Genomic DNA, 11721 nt, shown 5'->3' with positions numbered 1-11721 from the left:
TGCGTGTGTGTGTGTGTGTGCGTGTGTGTGTGTGTGTGTGTGTGTGTGTGTGCTTGTGTGTAGGACACGGATGGGGTGTAGTGATTTCATGTGATCACAATTCACAAGATAAAAAGCAACAAAGAGAGATAGAAGGAGAGAGAGGAGGAAAGGAGAGATAAATTGGATAAAAGAGAAAAATGCTGTGCTCCAACACTCTGTTCTGTGTGAGACTTATGGGAGTAAGGAAACTGTTTACTCTGAGTCGGAGTCTAGTGTTCGCTGTGTGTGTGTGTGTGTGTGTGTGTGTGTGTGTGTGTGTTTGTACAGTATGTGATTGAGTGCATGTATTTGAGTGTAGGTCTGTGAGTGCATATGTGCAGAGCAAAGCAGGCTAGAGCTGGGAAGAGCAGTGTAACAGAGATGTATTTATGTTAGTTTTATGGCCACAGTGAAACTCCGGGCCTACCCTGGCACTCTGCCCACCCACCTTTATTCCAGATGTTACCATGGTGAAACTCAGGGGCCGTAGCTTGGCAACCAGGCAGGGGTTCTGGGAGTGGAGAGGTATGTAAGAGGGAGGGAGAGACAGAGGGATGGTGGGAGGGAGAATGAGAGAGAGCGACACAGAGACAGACAGATAGAGAATGGTGTGTATACAGTGCCTTGCGAAAGTATTCGGCCCCCTTGAACTTTGCGACCTTTTGCCACATTTCAGGCTTCAAACATAAAGATATAAAACTGTATTTTTTTGTGAAGAATCAACAACAAGTGGGACACAATCATGAAGTGGAACGACATTTATTGGATATTTCAAACTTTTTTAACAAATCAAAAACTGAAAAATTGGGCGTGCAAAATTATTCAGCCCCTTTACTTTCAGTGCAGCAAACTCTCTCCAGAAGTTCAGTGAGGATCTCTGAATGATCCAATGTTGACCTAAATGACTAATGATGATAAATACAATCCACCTGTGTGTAATCACGTCTCCGTATAAATGCACCTGCACTGTGATAGTCTCAGAGGTCCGTTAAAAGCACTGAAAGCATCATCAAGAACAAGGAACACACCAGGCAGGTCCGAGATACTGTTGTGAAGAAGTTTAAAGCCGGATTTGGATACAAAAAGATTTCCCAAGCTTTAAACATCCCAAGGAGCACTGTGCAAGCGATAATATTGAAATGGAAGAAGTATCAGACCACTGCAAATCTACCAAGACCTGGCCGTCCCTCTAAACTTTCAGCTCATACAAGGAGAAGACTGATCAGAGATGCAGCCAAGAGGCCCATGATCACTCTGGATGAACTGCAGAGATCTACAGCTGAGGTGGGAGACTCTGTCCATAGGACAACAATCAGTCGTATATTGCACAAATCTGGCCTTTATGGAAGAGTGGCCAGAGAGAAAGCCATTTCTTAAAGATATCCATAAAAAGTGTTGTTTAAAGTTTGCCACAAGCCACCTGGGAGACACACCAAACATGTGGAAGAAGGTGTTCTGGTCAGATGAAACCAAAATTGAACTTTTTGGCAACAATGCAAAACGTTATGTTTGGCGTAAAAGCAACACAGCTCATCACCCTGAACACACCATCCCCACTGTCAAACATGGTGGTGGCAGCATCATGGTTTGGGCCTGCTTTTCTTCAGCAGGGACAGGGAAGATGGTTAAAATTGATGGGAAGATGGATGGAGCCAAATACAGGTCCATTCTGGAAGAAAACCTGATGGAGTCTGCAAAAGACCTGAGACTGGGACGGAGATTTGTCTTCCAACAAGACAATGACCCAAAACATAAAGCAAAATCTACAATGGAATGGTTCAAAAATGAACATATCCAGATGTTAGAATGGCCAAGTCAAAGTCCAGACCTGAATCCAATCGAGAATCTGTGGAAAGAACTGAAAACTGCTGTTCACAAATGCTCTCCATCCAACCTCACTGAGCTCGAGCTGTTTTGCAAGGAGGAATGGGAAAAAATGTCAGTCTCTCGATGTGCAAAACTGATAGAGACATACCCCAAGCGACTTACAGCTGTAATCGCATCAAAAGGTGGCGCTACAAAGTATTAACTTAAGGGGGCTGAATAATTTTACACACCCTTTTTTTCAGTTTTTGATTTGTTAAAAAAGTTTGAAATATACACTAAATGTCGTTCCACTTCATGATTGTGTCCCACTTGTTGTTAATTCTTCACAAAAATACAGTTTTATATCTTTATGTTTGAAGCCTGAAATGTGGCAAAAGGTCGCAAAGTTCAAGGGGGCTGAATACTTTCGCAAGGCACTGTATATGTGAGAGAGAGAGAGAGAGAGAGAGAGAGGGAGAGAGAGAGAGAGAGAGAGAGAGAGAGAGAGATTCACACCTTCAGGTGTAGCTGTATGTTGTTGAACTTTCCAAAGTTTGTGTAGCATATCTCTCTGTGTTGTTCTTGCTCCTTTAGAGGAGGAAGACTGGTGTTAATTTGGGCCTTGTGTTAACTCCATTATGACCACAATGATAAGCTACATAGCCCTGCTTGTTCCTCTAGCACTATTGATTTCAATTTCAAACTGTAATGGAGAAGAGAGGACTCTCTCTCTCTCTCTCTCTCTCTCTTGAGGACATCTCCTTTTTCCCCCTCTATTGCTCCCTTTCTGGCTCTTTCTCTGTATTTTGTGTGCTGCATGGTGAGCGAGGGTGTGTGTGAGAGAGAGGAGACAGAAGGATAGAGAGAGGGGGAGGAAGAATGAGGGATTGAGGTTTGGCTTTAGCCCAGGGAAAATGTAACTGTTTGGGGGTTACAGAGAGCAGTTACTGGGCTTTAGACCAAAAGACCAACAGACCAATGGCTGAGTTGAGTGAAAAGTATTATTTATTTATTTCCCTTCAAATTCAAACTTAATCTGCATGAAGGAAATAACTCAAAACGGCGCAGTACAACATGAATTAGGAGGAGGAGAGGATAGAAAAGCTGGGAAGGGAGAACTCATTGTGAAGGGAAAAAGAGGGAGATGTAGCTACCCCAGTCAGGGTTAACTCAGCCTCGTCGTTAACCAGGGGGAAGTTCCATGGCAGGAATCAGCCAAAGAGGGGTCGGACCCTGGTGTAAATCCAGATGCCTCAAAATACGTTAAACCAATCAAATGCCTTGCTTGGGCGGAGCTCCAAAGGTGCTCACCAGATTAGTGCCGTAGGAGAAACAGTGCTACTAAATACTGAACGTTTAAAGCACGCTGATTTTCACAGCATTTCTGTGTTATTTCGAGATGAGCTGAAGCAAGAGGGGAGAAACGGTCTTCAATGCTGGCCATATCAATGTCGTTTTTCAAGTGATATTTGGCTGTAACTAACCTTAGCCACAAGGAGGATAGTTTTGAGAAAAGTCAGCTAACCTTGTAAGCTACATTGGTATAACTAACTAGCTACTAGCTAGTTTCAATTTTCAGTTTTTTATAAAAACAGCATGTTATTGACCTAAAATGTTAGCCCAGTCACAAGCTTATCCAGGGTCAGTGATACATAGAGCTGTAATCATTTTGCAAGCAACATTGCTAAAATGAATGAAAATAAACTAATTGAAACTCATAAAATGTTACCTGTAATTCTCATATCCTGTAACCTACAGTAACTATAATCTCCTGTAATTTACAATAACTGTAATCTCCTGTAACCTACAGTAACCATAATCTCCTGTAACCTACAGTAACTGTAATCTCCTGTAACCTACCTCAACTGTAATCTCCTGTAACCTACAGTCACTGTAATCTCCTGTAACCTACAGTAACTGTAATCTCCTGTAACCTACAGTAACTGTAATCTCCTGTAACCTACCTTAACTGTAATCTCTTGTAGCCAACAGTAACTGTAATCTCCTGTAACCTACAGTAACTGTAATCTCCTGTAACCTACAGTAACTGTAATCTCCTGTAACCTACCTTAACTGTAATCTCCCGTAACCTACAGTAACTGTAATCTCCTTATTTTCATAGTGTACCTAAATTACAAAGGTTGGATTTGCCAGCACTTAAAAAGGCATGTACAAAATCTGGTATTGTACGGGTTTTCCTCCTCCTCTTCGTCTGAGGAGGAGAAGCGAGAAGGATCGGAGGAACAATGCACAGCGTGGTAAGTGTCCATAGTTGTTTATTTAGAAAACATAAACTGAACACTATGAATACAAAAACAATAAACGTGAACAAATCGAAACAGTACCGTGTGGCGAATAAACACAGACACGGAAACAATCACCCACAAAACAACAGTGAAACCCAGACTACCTAAGTATGATTCTCAATCAGAGACAACTAACTACACCTGCCTCTGATTGAGAACCATACTAGGCCGAACACAGAAAACCAACCTAGAAACACAAAATATAGAATGCCCACCCAACTCACATCTGATCAACTAAAACCAACAAATAACACAAGAACTAGGGTCAGAACGTGACAGAACCCCCCCCCCCAAGACATCTGTCTGCGGTGGCGGCTCTGGCGCTGGACGTGGACCCCACTCCACCATAGTCTTAGTCCGCCTCTGTGGCCTCCTAGGAACGGCAACCCTTGCTGCCGACCCTGACTTGGGAACCCTAATAAATAGGCCCACAGGACTGAGGAACACCTCTGGACTTAACAAATTCTTCCGGACTGAGGGGCAGCTCAGGACTGAGGGGTAGCTCAGGACTGAGAGGTAGCTCAGGACTGAGAGGTAGCTCAGGACTGAGAGGAAGCTCAGACTGGTTGACGGCTCTGGCAGCTCCTGGCTGGCTGACGGCTCTGGCAGCTCCTGGCTGGCTGACGGCTCTGGCAGATCCTGGCTGGCTGACGGCTCTGGCAGATCCTGGCTGACTGGCGGCTCTGGCAGCTCCTGGCTGACTGGCGGCTCTGGCAGCTCCTGGCTGGCTGACGGCTCTGGCGGCTCCATGCTGACTGGCGGCTCTGGCGGCTCCATGCTGACTGGCGGCTCCATGCTGACTGGCGACTCTGGCGGCTCATGACAGACTGGCGGCTCTGGCGGCTCATGAGAGACGGGAGACTCTAGCAGCTCTGGACAGGCGGGAGACACTAGCAGCTCTGGACAGACGGGAGACTCTAGCAGCTCTGGACAGATGGGAGACTCTAGCAGCTCTTGACAGACAAGAGACTCTAGCAGCTCTGGAGAGATGGTAGACTCTAGCAGCTCTGGACAGGCGGGAGACTATCAGCTATGGACAGGCGGGAGACTCTAGCAGCTTTGGACAGGCGGGAGACTCTCGCAGCTCTGGACAGGCGGGAGACTCTAGCAGCTCTGGACAGACGGGAGACTCTAGCAGCTCTGGAGAGACGGAAGACTCTAGCAGCTTTGGACAGGCGGGAGACTCTAGCAGCTCTGGACAGGCGGGAGACTCTAGCAGCGCTGGACAGGCGGGAGACTCTAGCAGCTCTGGACAGGCGGGAGACTCTAGCAGCGCTGGACAGGCGGGAGACTCTAGCAGCTCTGGACAGGCGGGAGACTCTCGCAGCTCTGGACAGGCGGGAGACTCTAGCAGCGCTGGACAGACGGGAGACTCTAGCAGCTCTGGAGAGACGGGAGAATCTGGCGGCGCTGGAGAGGAGGAAGGCTCTAGCAGCGCTGGACAGGCGGGAGCACCTGTAGACAAAGGACGAAGAGACAGCCTGGTACGGGGGGCTGCCACCGGAGGGCTGGTGCGAGGAGGGGGAACTGAATGGACCGGACCGTGAAGGCGTACTGGAGATCTTGAGAGCATCCACCCTGGCTGGATCTTCACCCTAGCCCAGCAGATGTGGGGAGCTGGGATGTAGCGCACCGGGCTAAGCACGCGTCCTGGGACGGTGCCTGACCAGTACAACGCCCGCCACGGTTAGCACGGCTAGGAGGACTGTAGCGCTGAGCTGGCACAGGAGGTGCAGGGCTAGGAAGGTGCACTGGAGTCCTGGTGCTTGAGGCTGGCACAGTCTTCACCAGACGACTAGCACGCACTTCAGGGCGAGTATGGAGAGCTGACCCAGGTGCCATCAAATCCCCGACACGCTCCGTCGGGCGAATGCCATGCCTCATGCACCAACACAGCACCTCCCTCATAACTCTCTCCTCCAATTTCCCCATTAATTCCTTCACGGTCTCTGCTTCGCTCACCTCCAACACCAGCTCTGGTTCCATCCTTGGCTCCTCACGGTGAACAGGGGGAGTTGGATCAGGTCTGACTCCTGACTCTGCCACACTCTCCCTGTGTCCCCCCCCCAATACATTTTTGGAGCTGCCTCTCGGGCTTCCAGCCGCGCTGCCGTGCCAGCTCCTCGTAATGCCGCCTCTCTGCTTTCGCTGCCTCCAGCTCTGCTTTGGGGCGGCGATATTCCCCTGGCTCTGCCCAGGGTCCTTTTCCGGTCAATTCGTCCTCCCATGTCCATGAGTCTTGTGATGCTGGCCGCTGCTGCTGCTGCTGCTTCTCCTGCTGCACTTTGGGGCAGCGATATTCCCCTGGCTTTGCCCAGGGTCCTCGCCCATCTAGGATTTCCTCCCACTTCCAGGAGTCTTGTGTCTTCCGCCGCTGTTGCTGCTGCCCGTTACCACGCCGCTTGGTCCTTGGTTGGTGGGTGATTCTGTAAGGGTTTTCCTCCTCCTCTTCGTCTGAGGAGGAGAAGCGAGAAGGATCGGAGGACCAATGCGCAGCGTGGTAAGTGTCCATGGTTGTTTATTTAGAAAACATAAACTGAACACTATGAATACAAAAACAATAAACGTGAACAAACCGAAACAGTACCGTGTGGCGAATAAACACAGACACGGAAACAATCACCCACAAAACAACAGTGAAACCCAGACTACCTAAGCTCACAATGTGTACAATGTGTGAGTTTAGATATTCTCTGCTTCAGATGTCCATAAGCCGGTAGTGCAAATGATAAGCTACTAAATGTATTAACATAGCTGATATAATGAGAGAGAGAGAAACAATACAATTAAACCGATTGGAGATCTTACTACTAGACAAAAAGGAAATGTTTGAGAACACAACACAGAAACGCGGACAGATCAGAGACAGAACACCTTCCCCTCTTTATTGTAGGATTGATTGAGCAGATCAGAGACAGAACACCTTCCCCTCTTTATTGTAGGATTGATTGAGCAGATCAGAGACAGAACACCTTCCCCTCTTTATTGTAGGATTGATTGAACAGATCAGAGACAGAACACCTTCCCCTCTTTATTGTAGGATTGTGATATTTGATTAATCAACATTGGCACTAGTTGAATTTGAATATTAATTTAACAATTAAAACAAGTGTGAACATTTCACTTCAAAAGATTCAACACTTTAGTAATAAGCTAACACGTGTGTAAAGATTAGACATTGTAGTCTAAACAACAATAGATAATTGAGTAGTAACAAGTAAAGGGTCATTTCAGGTGAACAAAAAAAACTCCATACTAGTGGTGGCCAACCTTGCTCCACTGATTCCTGATCTACTGGGTGAGCAGACTTTTATTCCAGACCAGAAATAGCACACTTGATTATCAAGTCATTCTATTTGATAAGTTGAATCAGGTGTGTTATTGCTGGGCTGAAACAGAACCCTTCACACCCGGAAGACCACCGGCAGGGTTGGCCTGCTCCAATTGTAATAGGTTTAAGCATTGTGTGAGATGTTTAACTGTATTTTTGTACACAACATTTGCTAGCATAGGTAGCCCTACACATATATCCCATGGCATATAGAATATACACTTGGCCTCTTGGGACATTCTTTGGGACCTCTCTCTCTCTCTCTCTCTCTCTCTCTCTGAGAGACAGCCTATGGGGATGGAGGTCAGAGACCTGGCAGGGTGGTGCCAAGACAACAATCTCTTCCTCAAAGCCAGCAAGACAAAGGAGCTGATCGTGGACAACAAAAAACGGAGGGGCGAGCACGCCTCCACATTCACATCAACGGGGCCGTAGTGGAGCGGTTAGAGAGCTTCAAGTTCCTCATTGTCCACATAACTAAGGATCTGTCATGGTCCAAACACACCAACACAGTTGGGAAGAGGGCATGACAATCATCTTCCTCCTCAGGAGGCTGAAAAGATTTGGCCCTCAGATCCTCAAAAAGTTATTGTTAATCTTGACTGGCTGCGTCACCACCTGGTAGGTCAACTGCTTGGTATCCGATCACAAGGCGCTACAGAGGTAGTGTGGACGGCCCAGTAAATCACTGGGGCAGAGTTCCCTGTCATCCAGGACCACTATAGCAGGCGATGTCATTGGAAGGCTCTAAGTCACTGATCTCTTAGCTGCCGCACGGAAAGCAGAACCGATAAACCAAGTCTGGAACCAACAGGAACCTGAACAGCTTCCACCCCCAACCTATAATACTGATAAAATGTTAGTTAAATAGTTAACCAAATAGCCACCTGGACAATCTGCATTGACCCTTTTTGCACTAACTTGTTTTACTCATCACATATGCTGCTACTGTTTACTATCTGTCACTTTATTCCACGTTTTATGTACATACCTACCTCAATTACCTCGTACTCCTGCGCATCAACTCGGTACTGATACCTCATGAATATAGCCAAGTTATCGTTACTCATTGTGCGTCTGTTATTACTTTTATTATTACGTGTTTTCATTTCTATTATTTCTCTGTTTCCTTTCTCTCTGCATTATTGGGAAGGGCCCGTCAGTAAGCATTTCACGAGTAGTCCACACGTGTTGACGAAGCATGAGACAAATACAATTTGATTTGATTTAATCTGCAAGCAGTCTTTCACAGCTTTCCATATCTGAGGACAGAAAACATCACAAAGAAACAGGCTTTATTATACTCACATTAGACAGCACTGAATATTATGTTGCTACTAACTATCTGTCCTCAAAGTTTTCCCCTCTAGGGACTGGAACCGGAGATTATTTTCATAATACCCCCCCCCTACAAATTTACCTGCCCTATCCAGTAGCCTACAATCTCCCTTTATTGAAAGCTGGAGCTGCAGTTTCACCCTCTTCCATGGCTGTTATCTACAATTTTTTTTTATTTACAATGATTACATCAAGATAGCTAGCTGATGACATTTAATTAACTTCGCTAAACAGTTGTAAAGTTAGCTACCTAGCTAGCAGCTCAGTTGAGTTAACCTAAAAATTGACCTACTGTAGCAAGCTAGCTAGCTAATAATACATATATATTTATTTTACATTAAAACAATGTATTTACTTACTTGAATAGGTTCTCCCACTGCCTCAGTTTTTTGGGTCCATACAAAAATAAAATAATGAACAATCTTCATGTTTTTTCAGTAGTAGCAAAGTGCAACCAGAAGCCATGTGGACGAATGGAGACAAGAGAAAAGCTTGTGTTTGTCACCAGAGCAGTTTAGAACGTGTACCAGCGTAATCCACTTTCAATTTCAATCAATATGAATTGCAGACTGTCGGCCACACTTGATGCTGCTTGATGCAGCAGACATTTCAATCCGTTTTTGTAATACAAAATTCTCAAGACCTCCAAGGGAGGCTTGACAACTACATGATTTTGGAGGTATGGCAATGCGAGACTGGGGTTGACCTACAACTCTAGTCAGGATTGGGAGGGAAGGATATTGGATAAGCTGGACAAAGCATATAAGAGTCAGAATGTCAGAATGTAAAATAAAGGAAAAGAGAAGAAAGCAGGATACATGCAGAGGAAGGTGGGTTGGTGTTTCTTACTGAAGAGACTAAAGCCAGACGCAGTAACCAATTAGGAGCCAGACAGTGACGGACTTGTTTTTTATTGGACAGACAGATTGTTATTAATCATTATGATCATAATCCAGTGTGTGTGTGTGTGTGTGTGTGTGTGTGTGTGTGTGTGTGTGTGTGTGTGTGTGTCTGTGTGCGTGCGTGCAGCCTGATATCAACCGAGTGTGTGTCAAATCAAATCAAATTGTATTTGTCACATGTGCCGAATACAACAGGTGTAGATTTTATAGTGAAATGCTTACTTACAAAAAATAGAAAATAAAAGAACCAACTATTAAACAGCAGCAGTAAAATAACGAGTGAGGCTATATACAGGGGTTACCGGTATAGAGTCAATGTGCGGGGGCACCGATTAGTCGAGGTAATTAAGGTAATAAGTACATGTAGGTAGAGTTAAAGTGACTATGCATAGATTATAAACAGAGAGTAGCAGCAGAATAAAAGATGGGTCTGGGTTGCCCTTTGATTAGCTGTTCAGGAGTCTAATGGCCTGGGGGTAGAAGCTGTTAAGGAGCCTTTTGGACCTAGACTTGGTGCTCCGGTACCGCTTGCCGTGCGGTAGCAGAGAGAACAGTCTACGACTAGGGTAGCTGGAGTCTTTGACAATTTTTAGGGCCTTCCTCTGACACCGCCTGGTACAGAGGTCCTGGATGGCAGGCAGCTAGTTCTCAGTGATGTACTGGGCCATACACACTTCCCTCAGTATGCTATCGATGGTGCAGCTGTAGAACCTTTTGAGGATCTGAGGACCCATGCCAAATCTTTTCAGTCTCTTGAGGGGGAATAGGCTTTGTCATGCCCTCTTCTCAACTGTCTTAGTATGCGTGGACCATGATAGTTTGTTGGCGATTTGGACACCAAGGAACTCGAAGCTCTCAACCTTTTCCACTACAGCCCTGTCGATGAGAATGGGGGTGCTTGGTTCTCCTTTTCCTGTAGTCCACAATCATCTCCTTTGTCTTTTATCACGTTGAGGGAGATGTTGTTGTTCTGGCACTACACTACACCTCCTCCGTATAGGCTGTCTCATCATTGTCGGTGATCAGGCCTACCACTGTTGTGTCATCAGCAACCTTAATGATGGTGTTGGAGTCGTGCTTGTCCATGCAGTTATGGGTTAACAGGGAGTACAGGAGGGACTGAGCACGCACCCCTGAGAGGCCCCTGTGTTGAGGATCAGCATGGCGGATGTGTTGTTCCCTACCCTTACCACCTGGGGCAGCCCGACAGGAAGTCCAGGATCCAGTTGCAGTGGGAAGTTTTAAGTCCCAGGGTCCTTAGCTTAGTGAGGAGCTTTGTGGGCAATATGGTGTTGAACGCTGAGCTGTAGTCAATGAATAGATCCTCTTTGGGAAAGGCGTACTGCTAGCTCCCGCCCTTGACAAACATCCGGTGAAATTGCAGTGAGCGAAATTCAAAAATACAAAATCCGTCATTTTAAACATTCATGAAAATGCAAGTGTTATACATCGGTTAAAAGCCTAACTTCTTGTTAATCCAGCCACTTTGTCAGATTTCAAGAAGGCTTTACTGCGAAAGCATACCATGCGATTAACTGAGGACAGCGCCCCACATGCAAAAGCATTTTCCAACCAAGCAGATGCATCAAGAAATTCAGAAATAGCGATAAAATAAATCACTTAACTTTGAAGATCTTCCTCTGTTTGCAATCCAAAGGGTCCCAGCTACATAACAAATGGCTGTTTTGTTCGATAAAGTCCTTCTTTATATCCAAAAAAAGTCAGTGTTGTTGGCACGCTTCATTCAATAATCCACCTGTTTCCCCTTGTTCAAAATGCATACAAAATGAATCCCAAACGTTACCATTAAACTTGATCCAAACAAGTCAAACAACGTTCCTAATCAATCCTCAGGTACCCGAATATGTAAATAAATTATACAATTTAAGACGGAGAATAGTATATTCATTACCGGAGATAAATAACAAAGTGCGCACCTTCACTGGAACACGCTACAAACACTACAGCCAAAATGGGAGCCATTGTCAAAAACTACAAATTCTAGCTCATTTTTCAA

The sequence above is a fragment of the Oncorhynchus kisutch genome, linkage group LG24, assembly GCF_002021735.2.
Source record: "Oncorhynchus kisutch isolate 150728-3 linkage group LG24, Okis_V2, whole genome shotgun sequence".
NCBI classification, from domain to species: domain Eukaryota; kingdom Metazoa; phylum Chordata; class Actinopteri; order Salmoniformes; family Salmonidae; genus Oncorhynchus; species Oncorhynchus kisutch.
Note: the sequence above shows the minus strand (reverse complement) of the source record.